At 49.4% G+C, this 13302-nt stretch overlaps 1 non-coding gene across 1 annotated transcript; it reads right to left on the reverse strand.

Annotated features, from left to right (window-relative positions):
* Window positions 1-10725: 10725 nt before the first annotated feature.
* On the reverse strand, window positions 10726-10803 carry TRNAI-GAU (transfer RNA isoleucine (anticodon GAU)). Its single transcript has one exon. It is a non-coding gene; the product is annotated as a tRNA-Ile (tRNA).
* Between the last annotated feature and the right edge of the window lie 2499 nt (window positions 10804-13302).

The raw sequence follows: 13302 nt of genomic DNA on the forward strand, positions 1-13302 counted from the left end.
CCAGACTGAGTGTCGATGAGTCAGCAGTCACTGTGTGTCGTGTTTCACTAAGTGTCTATGTGTGGTGCATGTCTGCCTGCATATCTTCGCGTATGTTTTGTCAGCTTGTGCTTCGTTGTATGTAACTATTTATTTGTCCATCTGGCGATGTCGATGTGTGTTTATGCATCTTTCTGACTGTGCATCTGCGCCTGTCACTATGACTGTTGTGGTCACTTAAAGTATATTATGCAAGCCTAAATCTGCCTCTGTTTACATGCTTAAACCTTTGCTTATGGGTGGGTATCGTTCTGCCTGCGGGTACTCTTCGCATACGTAGCTGTGTGCATGGGTCTGCCCAGGATCAAAAGCTCATATATCTGTCTTTTTCTGGCTAGAGTGGCTGGGGTGGGGAGTTTAGGAGGGTGGGGGTAGAACGAGTAAGGAACTCCAATCAACTATCTGCTGCTACAGGGCCTGCTTGTGTTCGTGTGAGGCCCTATTGGTGTAGTGGCCTGCCTGCGGGAGAGCGGGTCTGTTTACAGGCCCGACATGGAATGCAGGTCTGCGGGAGAGGCCACCAGTGCGCCACCTGTCGGGGATGGGCTGGCATATGAGGGAGTTTGAGTAGTAGGGTAGACAACCGCCCGTATATTACACGGACAATCCGTAATTTCGGCCGTCTGTCCGTTGTCCGTGAAGGGTTTCTGTAACGGACGCCATTCGTCCGTAATTTTAGCAGCTGTTGGGTGACAGCCAATCATATGCCTTTCTAATGCCAACCGTTTGCTGTGGAGAACAAATAAAGCGAGCTAGGATTGGCCTGAAAGCCATCAGCCAATCCTAGAGCTCGCTGGTTACACTGCAGGCGTGCTTCTCATTGGCCCGTCTCTTTGGCCCTGGCCAATGAGATCAGCTTTAGGGTACCCAGCCACGGTACTTCTGGACGTGCCTACCATGTTTTGGGCCTTTACCTTTTTCGGGACCAGGACTCGACCCCTGACCTGTAGGCTCCTGTGTGAGTGCCACTAGTCACTTTCTCCTAGCGCCTTGTTATGCCAGAGTTTGACTGGCAGGGCATACACTACACCGATAAACCCCTCTTTTCCGAAGATGCACATGCGGAATAACTGAGTTATATATTTAACGACCTTAGAGTTTTCCTTTTGTTAATGTTAGAGGCTTCAGTCCTAGAACAAGCATTTGCAATGCAATCGGTCTCGCCTTTGGGACCTTATAAGAATTTACCTATGCTGGATATTACCTCACATTACTGTGTATTCTCTGTTGTGTGCAGTGACCACTGCACTGATAAGAGGTCTTAGCCCTCTACGGGAGTTCACATTACAGCATCTCACTGTCAGTCTGTTGTTCCTTTGGGAAACTTGCAGATAACTCAAGCAAGACCCGCAGATTGTAGACTGACTAATGAGTGAACTGCAGCATCTAGGCTGATTGCAGTAGGGACATGGCCGCTTCTTGGTTTTACAGAGCCTTTATGCTGCCACTCTGCAACAAGAGCTGCAGTTTTTAAGCCCCCTCCCCCTGCAGCAGGAGATGCATCCATTATACTGTATGCAGCCGTTACGTGAAGAAAGAACTACAGCGTCTATCCTAAGTGCTGTGTGACCTGCTGCCACTGACTGTTCTAGACTTGTTCTAGGACAAGCTCTAGAGCGGCTGTTACAGGACACTCATATTCGAGCCCAGCTAGAGCAGATCTTTAATGTTTCGCATTCACTACAGATGCTGAATTTCCCGAAGCTGAGCATGCATGCGCGAGCCTGCTGCAGAACGCCTCTGGACACAATACCTGGAGGTGCGCAGCTGCCTTCAGGTTCTCGACTAACTGCATTAATACTGTGGTTGTGGATGCCGACTCTGTAATCATTTTTCAGCAGGGGGCGCAAGTGCTGGAATTCAATGTAGGTAGGTCTGCCCCTGACTGTTAAAGGCCTTTGCGGCTAGCTGTCTCTGCACTTCACGCCATCTGAAAGGGGATATCAGCTTTGCAAAAATGCAATTTCTGCCTCACATACCATCCCACTCCACTTACCACCCACACCACCTTTCAGGATAGGCAGTGGCCACTCTTTCACGTCCGTTACACTGTCGCAGCCGTGACAGGAACGGAGTATGTGGGCACTCAATATTGCTATATGAATTATTTTCACAAATGCTTAAATCTGCTGCAACGTCTTATGGGATGACATATGCCCTATACAGCATTTTGGGTTTGTGTTTTATGCCTACCGCGATCCGCGCACAAAGTGTTTTACCCTGCCTCCCCAGTGTACACAATGCGTTGTAACAGAAAAGGCAATATATTAACTGCACCACGCAATGTGGGCTTGGATGATGTATTTGTCTAGTAAAGTCCTGTCCTCCATGCAGTTCCACGAGGTACACTGCGGTTTTCCTCTACACGCCATGCTTGTGATAGGTTGCAGTTAATGTGACGCAGCTACAGAGTCCTTGAGTACTAGACCAGTGAGTAACGGGTACTGCACTGCCCTCCTGCAGCGTGTTGTAGTTACTCTGCACACCCTTCCCAGCTGCAGGTCGCTCAGCTCACAGACTCTGTGAGACCCACGCACAGCAGCTCTATGCGCTTCACACCTTGTGCACTTGGCCTGACAGACCACTGAGTTTTACATGATTTTATGTGCTTCTTTGTTGGAGGTTTAGACTCCTTCCCATTTTTTTGCACACTGTACTCCAATGGCAGCCAGTGCATATGGCGATGCAGTGCTCAAGAGCACATCTTGGCCACACACAAGTTAGGTGCCGCAAGAGCCCGTGTTCAAGTATCTTTGCCTTCATGTCTTTCCTATTGTTTCCAAATGAAGAGAACGCACATTTTATAAAATTATTTCGACGACGTTTCACAGCAGCAATTATTCCGTTCCTAGACGTACCAAATGGGACGGTTTAAGGTGAATGAGGCTCACGAAGAGGATGTCATTTGCCCAGGATCACACCAGCTTCCACTTAGGGAATGCAAGAACATAGCGCAGTTCTTCAGAATTCGGAGGTGACGAGGCACGTACTAGGACACATCTCCATGTCACGTGCACATTAACTTTCATTCTGCAAAAAAAAACTAAAAACGCAGATGGCTTTATGAGTGCATGATGCAGGCCGTTCCCTTCACTTGACACCTTAATGGGAGGAAGTGTGCCGTAGTTTGCTGTCCCTTCACGCCCCTAATGTGTTCCCCGGTCTTCGGAATACTTCTCACATCTTTGTGTCAGATGTTTAAGCCTCTATGTATTTTCACGGCAGCTTTACAGCTATCATAATGCAATATAAAACACATTTGCGGGTTTAGATGACTGCCTGTGGGAGCGTTTTCCTTTTTATCACATCTTGTGTCTTTGTGCAAGGGAGAGCTCTGAAAATCTGTCGCAGCACTGAGCTAGGAGTATTATTTTGCCACGTCGTGGTCGCAGGTAACCTGTATTCTTATAAGCTAAAATGCACACCCAGGACGCTTACACGGGCGCAGGCACGTACGATAACTCTACTCGCCTCCTAACATGCATTTATGAGCCTGACAGTGCCTGTATATTATTTTACAGTGCAAACTTGGCCCAAGGTATCACAGCATGCTTGTTGTCCTCACTAATTTTAGGAGTGTATAGGCAACAAGTAATTGCGTTTCAAAGAAGCAGCTGCGGACGTTCCGGTGGCTTTAGAAGAGAAAGCGGGCACTGCATGCTAAATGTAAGCAGAGTACGTCATGCCTGCAGTAAGAGTAGCTCAATAAAGACAAGCAAACAAATCCCCCCGGCCCTCACTTACCACATGTCGTCTACCTCCAGCCCCCAAGCCCGTTGGTACCATGCTGCAGTAAATGGGCCACAGAAAACCTGGAGCACGCACACCGCAAGTCGGCCTGGAGCGCGCCTCGGAATAGAAGCGGGAGGACAGGAGCGTGACGCCGTGAGCGTGCACGTTTTCATTCCCGCGCGTTCACAGACCGGTGTCTGCCCGTGCACCGGTCTGTGGCCACTTGGGGGGCCTTCACAACGACAAGGCTCGCCAGCGGCAGCGCGCTTCGCGCTGCAACGCAGGCGAGCCCTAAAAAGGAGCACCAACTGAAAAACAGACAAGTTGCCACCCATCTTCCGGAACTTTGAAAATGGCTAAGGCATTGGGGTCACACTGGGAAAGTCGTCCTCCCTTCAAAATGATTACTGTTTTGCCAAGTTTGGAACACGTAACACCTTGAGGCTGCGCAGCACACCAAAAATGTACAAATAAAAGAAATACCGTACACCCCTCCAACTCGGAAGGATGAAAGGCCAAGTCCAGGACATCAACCTCTGATCGTCAGTTGAGATGCAAATGTCTGCAGCAGATGCGTTTACTCACTGAGTTCTCACCTACAAATGCGTGACTTTAAATTACAAAAAAGCAGTTCCCAGAAATTCATTTCCGCCTAAAAAGCAAAAATCCAAAGACTGTTGGACTGAAAATTGCATTGTTAACAAAGCCAATAGCGCTGTCTAAACAATAACGCCCCTAAGGCAAGACCTATTGGCTATGCCAATGCTTGTTGAAGTAGCACCTCGGGGAGAGATAAAAGGCCGGCCCTGAAAGAATGGCTCCCTCTGCACTACAAAGGAGACCCCATCACCCCACGTCCCATCTAATCAAGTGAGTGTGCTCAGGAAGGAAGAGTCACACAGATCCCTGCTTAAATGCGAGTATTCCATTTGTAGAGACAGCCCTGTTCCAGTCCTCTCACACCTAAACATCTGGTGCATCTCAAAAGTGCAGCAATGCCGGCAGTACCCTTTGCCAGTCTGGGAGGTTGTGACCCAGTTTCCATCTGGGCAATCCAAAAGAGATCTCACTAATCTCACTCAATCATCTGCCATTCATCTCCATGATTTAGTCATAACCTCAGCACTGACATACCACACCCACGGGATGTCGGCGCGAGGACATGGGTATAGCTTTTCTTTTGAATTTTACAGAGTGTGGCCAGTAGGCTACGTACTTGTTAACTGGAGCAGGGAAAAAGGTCTTGCCTGGTGTTATTGATTTAAAAATGTCCACCATACCCAAGTGTTTGAAAGCTGTTGCATGGACATAGTGCCAATATCGGCCCACTCACCAGCCCGCTCCCCATAACATGCATGTCGCAGAAACAACCAGACAAGACAACTTTTTTGTTGGGAGAAAAGTAGCTGCAGGTTTATTAGCATATACACATGCCAACATGGTGGGTTATCTTACAGGCGATCCAAAAGGCAAGCCGCCCCTCGCGACCCACCACCTGATGGGCCAATTTGCAACATGGCCTTAGCCAATCGTTGCTTAGCGGTAATGGGAGGAGATAGCCCCTCCCAATTCCGGTGAACGATTGGTCCACCCTCTTGCTCACGCCCCCCCCCCTACGAGGGGCGGAGCGTTCAAGCAACCCCCGGTTGTACAGGTTTCCAACCGCCCGTAGGATAGCGGGGCACCGTCGTACCCCCAGGGTCCACCGCACAGACTTCCTGGGGATAATAGGCCTCAGCATCCTTTGTGCTCCTGAAGAGGGTACTCCCGGGTACCTTTCCGCCTCTGGATCGCCCTGTAACTCCGCCTGCAACACAAATAAGAAAAGATTAGAAACATTTCCCCCCCACCACCCTGAAAGCGCCGGGTATGCGGAAGGGAGGGAAACGGCGTCAGGGTGAGGGGACAGTGGACAAAGAGGCCGCTCGGTGGGCGGGGAGGAATATATATACTCTCCCCCGCCCACCCCCAGAAGGAAGTGACGCGCGGGAGGACCCTCCAGGGTCCCAAAGAGCTAAAGAGCTGGGCTGCCCCGTGTGCCATCCTGTGGCACTACGGTGGCCGCCCTCTTATTAGTGTCCCCTGCGGGGACATGTCGGTCGGCCTGCATAGTGCCAATATCTGCCCACTCACCAGCCCGCTCCCCGTAACATGCATGTCGCAGAAATAACCAGACAAGACAACTTTTTTGTTGGGAGAAAAGTAGCTGCAGGTTTATTAGCATATACACATGCCAACATGGTGGGTTATCTTACAGGCGATCCAAAAGGCAAGCCGCTCCTCGCGACCTACCACCTGATGGGCCAATTTGCAACATGGCCTTAGCCAATCGTTGCTTAGCGGTAATGGGAGGAGATAGCCCCTCCCAATTCCGGTGAACGATTGGTCCACCCTCTTGCTCACGCCCCCCCCCCCCTACGAGGGGCGGAGCGTTCAAGCAATCCCCGGTTGTGCAGGTTTCCAACCGCCTGTAGCCCCAGGGTCGTACCCCCAGGGTCCACCGCACAGACTTCCTGGGGATAATAGGCCTCAGCATCCTTTGTGCTCCTGAAGAGGGTACTCCCGGGTACCTTTCCGCCTCTGGATCGCCCTGTAACTCCGCCACAGCCCTGGGTGTGGCAACCGTCGCAGCCAGGGCCCCCCACCAAGGCCGGCATTCCTCCTAGCTGTTCCTTACTTGCTATAACTAGGGTCTCTTCCTATTCGGAAAAAACAGGTCCATGCCAACGTGGACCGCTGACCCAAGGTCCAGCAACACCAAGGGAGTTTGGCTTGTGGCACACATGCAAAAAGGCAAAAACTCTGCTCCAAATATTTACTCATGGCGCAGGACACCGCCTGCAAGCCAACTGCCGCACTGTCCCAGACATGGCATCATGCCACGGGAGCTCGGGATAAGAAATCGGACCACAGAGCTCACCTGTTACCAACGTGTGGCCAATTCCCCTTGTGTTCTACCTCTAGGGTGCATGCTAGCCCCAGAGCCCAGCCAATAAACAATACTTCTCCATAGCTCCCCGGCGACACAGCATGGTGTCACAACAAGGTGGAGGGAAAGAGGTGTGTTGCCTGTGGCTGGTACTGAAAACCTCCATGAAGGGCCAACTGGTGCGGCCTTCCCTGCTTGCTGACCCTAAGACCAGACACAAAATCCCGGTCCCTGCTAACCACCTGTGTGAGCCTTGATACTTCCACCGGAACGGTGTCGGGCTATCAAAGTTTTGTGTCACCGCCCCTTTAATTATACCCAGCACAGGATCTCCTGCGTGTTGGCTCCATCGCCTTCCCATGACTAGGGCCTTGCCTATAGAGATGGAGACATGTCTGACCACTGAAAACTACCTGTCCCCCACTGGTGGCGAGACCCACCGTAAGTTTGTTGTGGTTGTTCTATCCGGTCCCATAGAACACTGCATTGACCAGCGCAATCCCTAGTAAAGGACCTAGGTGCACACACAAGGTGCCACGCCCAGCATAAGGGGGGATTGAGCGTGAAGAGTCCTGACACGATACACTGCAGGCTTTGGAACGGGTCAACCTATGCTGCTTGCTGAACAAGCGCCTGTTCACAGGACCCTGGACCCTGCTAACCACTTGAGACCCTTTTATATATACACGTGGAAGGAGTCGCATAATGGAGTGTCACAAGGTTCCCAATTTGTGGGTAGGAGTATCCGCTGGAACCCGTCTGAGAAAGTGTAAATACAGTTACACGCACCTCAGTCCAAAACACCCTTGCCTGATCTTCAGAGGCACCTGGAGCCCGCTGCCCCCGCACCGCATGGCGATGGAAAACTGGCCCAAAACCCCCAGACTGGGATCGAACACTATCACCCCCACAGGCTCTAGCTAAAGATAGCTACCCAAGCCCTGGCAATCTTTGACATTGCGCAAGTCATCCCCCTGTGCTTGGCCTCAGTTGGCCCCTATGATGCGCTACAGGCAGCCTATGCAACTGTATATACATGCTGTGGAACTAGGGGACAAATACTTCCTCCTCGTACTCCCCGGTATGTGAACGCTGCACGAGGAATCCCAACTTTCGTACCTGAAAACAACTAAATAGATACGGTCTGGGTAGACCGCTTACCCAAGCACCTAGCCAAGGGCCCTCCAGTGCGAGACAACCCCTGTTGTGGCACTATAGACTGTGGAAATTGCCTGCCCCTTGCGGACACGAAAAACAGCTAAAGCAATCGCCTACCTGGCCGCATGTGGACCACCAAGTGTCCCACGAAATGAACAAGTGGAGTCTAAAAGTATCAGCTTGAACCACAGTGGAGTCAGAGCTGGTAGGTCTTCGTGGGATCAGACAGGGAGAGATATGTGTGCTCATGCAGGCCCAAAATTCTGAGCAAATAGACAATGTATCAACAAAAGTGCCAATTAGCCGGAGAAACGCAAACTGGCAATGCTGTGGTACAACTAAGTGAGTGTCTCGGCGTGGGCCAGGAAGTATGGGTTATCTGTGTGGCTCATGCCGGCCCATCGAAAATGTAGGGCTAACCATCTATTCAGTTGATGTGCTGAACATTGCCTGGTAAAAGCTGCTACGCCATAGCCTCCCTAAATTTCTTACAAAAGGAGCACTACACTCCCAGCAACCCATCTGTTGACATGGTCAATGCTGCTTAGTGCACAAGCTTAAGAGGCCACAATAAAGCTTTCTCGCATAGTCCCTCATGAAGTGGCCACCCTTTTTCAGAGCTACACGGGTTCAACCTGAACAACCCTATAGTGTCACAGTGCATTAAGGGTGACATAAAAGGACCTGAAAAACACTTTCTTGCCAGCAATAGAACGAAGTACCAGAGAGAGACCATATCAGGAAAGCCACCCAAAGCTTGCAAATTTGCCGCTGATCCGAACTCTCCCTAACTATACCACCAATGCGAGCGCTACCATACCACAAGCCCATCTCATGGTTTGGTCACTGCTACAATTTCGTAAGATAACTAAGCCACAACAAATCTTTCGTGCATGCCAACCAAAAATTAGCCGCCCCCATCTGTGGCTGCCAAGGTGTCAACTGCTATGTGTGACATGTCCATAGTGACATAAAAGGGGTTCAGCAGAATAGCCCGCCACACTAGCAGATCGGAGTCTGTCACCCAAGAACCTAATTTGTGAGACATGCTAGTGAAAACTGAAAGGGGGGAACCCAAAGCACAATCCAAGCTGGGGAAGAGGTATAACGGCCTGAAGGCCCTTCCAAGAGTAAAATTAATTCACCCTAACCTCCCAGAGCTACCGAAAGGTAATGAAAAAGGGTAACTAATAAAATTCTAAAGCCATCCCGCCACGCGATGGCGGGAATCGAACCCATGCTGCAAGCTGTGGCGACCCCGGCACTAACCACCGAGCCAATGGCCTAGCTCTCATGAGGAACCCGGGAGAGGAAGGAATATGGCGGGCCGGCACTGCATGGACTCACAAGTGGTAAGGAGAACTGATGCTTGTTCCTTAAAAAGTGCATACGCATAATCCGCTGTATAATGATATTCGGGAGGCAGTTACTCAAAGAAAGTCCCAAATGACCAGTGGATGAGCACACACAGCCTGCTAGCAACATTCTTGAGATAATTGCCACTTTGTATCCATGTAATTAATCCTTAGTACCCGACAAAAGGTACTATACCACCACGTTGTGAGGCTCTCTGGTGCTCTTGGGCTAAAAATGTGTGCTATCCGTTGGCTGTAACTAAAAAGTCTGATTAAAGTAACAGGATGCAAGGATAGAGACTTGTGTTTCCACTTTGTAGCACAGCAGCAGCTTATAATATATTGCAAATAAATCCTTGTTACTTCGCTACCTAAGTTTTACACGGACAACAGCTGAAAAGAATCTCAGCAATTGAAAAAAACGATTGGTTGGCCATCGACACTTCACCCTTTAGCCTATTTGTAACATTCACGAATACCTAAAGAAGGCCACACCAGGAGCTACCCAAGCTGGGGGGGGGTGTTACGGGACCGCCTGAAGAAGTACACCGGCTGGTTATGCTGTTCCTAGCGGTGCACCAGAACACCAACCAGCCCACTGAGCCAAAGTGTCTGCTGGAAAGCAGTAGTGGGACATTAACAGTACATATAAGGCCTGGAGTTAATCTGCCCTAGTGCAACCTAGTGACTGGCTCCCTGCTGGCATCCCCAAGTTACAGGTAAAAGAGCCCTGCTGTCTGTGCGAACCCTCTATGGTGCAGTATAACCCCTTTCTCTGTGTTTGGCACTGTAACATGCACATGTCACCTTTTTCTTGTAACAGTTTGCTACCTCTTACATGGTTTTTCCTTTCATTACTTGCACAAGCTCCAGCATTGCCTACATAACGGATGGTCTTGAGTTTGAGAGACTGCCTTGGATTGCAGTACGTTACTTCTGGCTCACTGGACACATAGTGTAGGACCCTTCTACAATTTGGTAGTTCGGGCGGCCCCCAGGAGAGAGGGCAGTTCTCCAGCGCGGTTCCTGCAGATGAGACATGAAACAACTATTCGAAACCCCCGGTCTACCAGGCCAAGCCTGACAGTCAGTTACGAGAACTGATAATTCAAATACACTGGTAGGAGTTGGGTGGGGCAACCAAGGTGAAGTTACAGCCCCTGAGGCAAAAGTGCAGGGAAGCGACTTGTAATAGGACCGTGGCTCACATGGTAACTTGGTCACAGGGGATGCAAGCACTACCTAATATCTGCCACAGCTTACCGAGAAGTAACCCACAGATGGCTCCTTCTAGTAACGAGTTTGCGTCCTGCACTTGTGCAAAAGTCACCCAACTAGGTGAAGGAAAGGAACCTGTGTTAGGCTGACTGCCGGGGAATGCAGTCACTACCTCTACTTGTGCTTCGTCCGTGTAACAACACTCCCGACACTATGCCTCCTGTGGAGCACAGCGAATACTGCAAGAGATCCCTGTCCCCGTATGTCACCTTGTTTCATGCGACTAAGTGTGAAAGCATCTGCGAAACCCGGGATCCAACCAGGGACCTATAGATTATCAGTCTAACGCTCTCCCAACTGAGCTATTTCGGCTCCGGATAGTCGATCCGAAAGTACCCAGGTACTTCAGAAGCTGTCCGGAGTTTCTAAGCTGGACTGCATGCCGAGCGCCCCCGCCTGAAAGGTGCACTGCGCTAAACGCGTGATGAGCCAATCAGAAACACTAGTCTGAAGAAATTCCTAGTATACTGTTCCATACTTCATACTCGCTCACTCCAGGTCTGGCTGGGGCATCTATGACCCCCGGAACGGCATAAGAGCTGGACCATGTTCAGCCGTTCCAACCAAAATCCCGCTATAACAAAGTTGGAGAGCCCACAGACAAAGAAACAACTGGCACGTACGTCCCCTGGAATAGGAACTACTAATACTGGAATGGCCACGACACTTAGCACAGACAGGTGCTGCGCGATACCGACCTAGCTGTTCTATAAGAGCCGCACTGTTGGTACTGGAGATAGCGAGAGCTTCCTAACCTAATAGCTCCGGTACCGTTCGTGCAGAGCGCGACACCGCTCGAGGACCGTCGAAAGAGTTCCTGACCGCATACAAAGCATGGGGGCCCGCAGAGCATGCCCTGACACCCCTGTACATAATCTCTGCAGACCTGAGCTCCGCTGACTACAGGAACCCGAAGCGCTGCGCTGACACAGCAGGCACGCTCGCGGCGGAACCTCAGCGCGCCGCCTAGAGGAAACGATGCTAAATGGCCGGTACCAGGGAATGCTGTGTGGAAGTGGACTCCAATGTAAGGAGCCTCGAAGAAAACACCACGTCCTTCATGACTCGCTACTTCCGAACCGGGTCATAGGTAGCGTAAAACAAGACGGAGCCCATCACTAAACAACTATGCTCCTCGAGGCTCCCAACTTCTCCCCCAAGATAGAGATGCCTTGCCACACAGGCGCCTATACCGTCACCGTGCTACTCCTTCTGCCATCAAACGAACTCCCAGGCAAACAGGCTCGCGGACAACCAAGGCCCCAGCCCCACGACCCGTGTAACAGACTCCCACGCGGAGCCCTCAGCCAGAAAAGGGGGGACCCACTACTACAGTGCCCACCGGCTCACCGGAACACCTAGCATTCCGACGCCTTACTGTTTTATCTGTATCTTTAATTGACTAATTCTATGACATTTACTGTATTCCTTTAATGACATATTCTTTGTTCCATGTTCTATGTCTGAGTTCTGCTGTCGTGTCATTCTTATCCGTTACCTGGACACGACAGCATCGCTCATCCTTAGCTTGTTCTTGTGGGTTAATTTACTTTACAGATTTATTCTTAATAAATCACTTAACAGAACTCCTGCCTTGATATGTTGTTATTCCTAAATACAACATAAATATGGCGACGATGGATTGGGATCGATTGAAGACATCTCGAATTGGAAAATAATTTTTGGCAGTTTGAGTTTTGTTTACTTAACCCACCGAGAAAATTCACAGGCTTAAAGGAACGAAACGGGGACTTTCTTCGCAGCAACTACATACTGATGGTGAGATATATATTTGCCAATTCTATATGTATCGCTTGATGAGAAAGACTGTGAACGTTTAAATTTACCTCGTGTTCCACAAACTCCGTTAAAAGTCAAGCGCGAGTGAAGGAGAGCGAGAGAGCTGAATGAAGAACATGTCATCGGAGCCGAGCGCGAGTGAAGGAGAGCGAGTGAGCAGTTAAAAGAACACGTCATCGGGAGCCCAGCGCGAGTCAAGGAGCGCGAGAGAGCTCAAAACACCGTGATTACGCGAGAGATTACTCTGTCATCGCGCATCGCGCTAGGTCAACCAACGTGACCCCACGCAGCGGCCATTTTAAAATAAGTAAACAGAGGAAAAGTTTGCCGATTTGAGACACCGGATAACGAGCACTTTCTGTGTGGGATTAAATAAGAAGATCGATACCGGTAAAATTACTTTATTTAAAAATCGGAACTCTTTTTTGATATTCTAATTTCAAATTTGAAGTTGAAACTTAAAAATAAAAAATACAGAGTCACTAATAACTTACTAACTTCACATTAAAAAATTAAATAACAGCTATAAGGTGAATTTTGAGAATGGCTTATCAGATTCAACCTTATAAAATTAATCAGTTTCTTCAAAATTCTGGAAAACCGCCTGTCAGGTGGGAACAGTGGCATAAATCTTTTGAAAGCTATCTTGTTGCAATAGATGGAAAAGATTATTCAAAGGAAAGAAAAAAGGCTGTTTTATATGGACTCTTGGGTGATGCAGGAAGAGAAATTTTTGATAACATGCCTGAGAGTGAACCACCACCCGGACAATTCATTCCTTGGGATGAATACCATGAGGCTGTAAAAAGATTGGAAAAAAGATTTCATGAACAGCCTAATATAATGGTAGAAAGGCATAGTTTTAATAAGAGAAAACAATTGCAAGATGAAAGTATTGAAGACTATCTTTCTAGTTTGCGCATTTTAGCTTCTAAGTGTGATTTTGGTGACATGCTTGATACTTATTTGAGGGATCAATTGGTCTTTCATTGTTTTTCAAACAAAGTTCAA

Source organism: Lissotriton vulgaris, chromosome 5 (genome assembly GCF_964263255.1).
Source record: "Lissotriton vulgaris chromosome 5, aLisVul1.2, whole genome shotgun sequence".
In the NCBI taxonomy this organism is placed as follows: Eukaryota; Metazoa; Chordata; class Amphibia; order Caudata; family Salamandridae; genus Lissotriton; species Lissotriton vulgaris.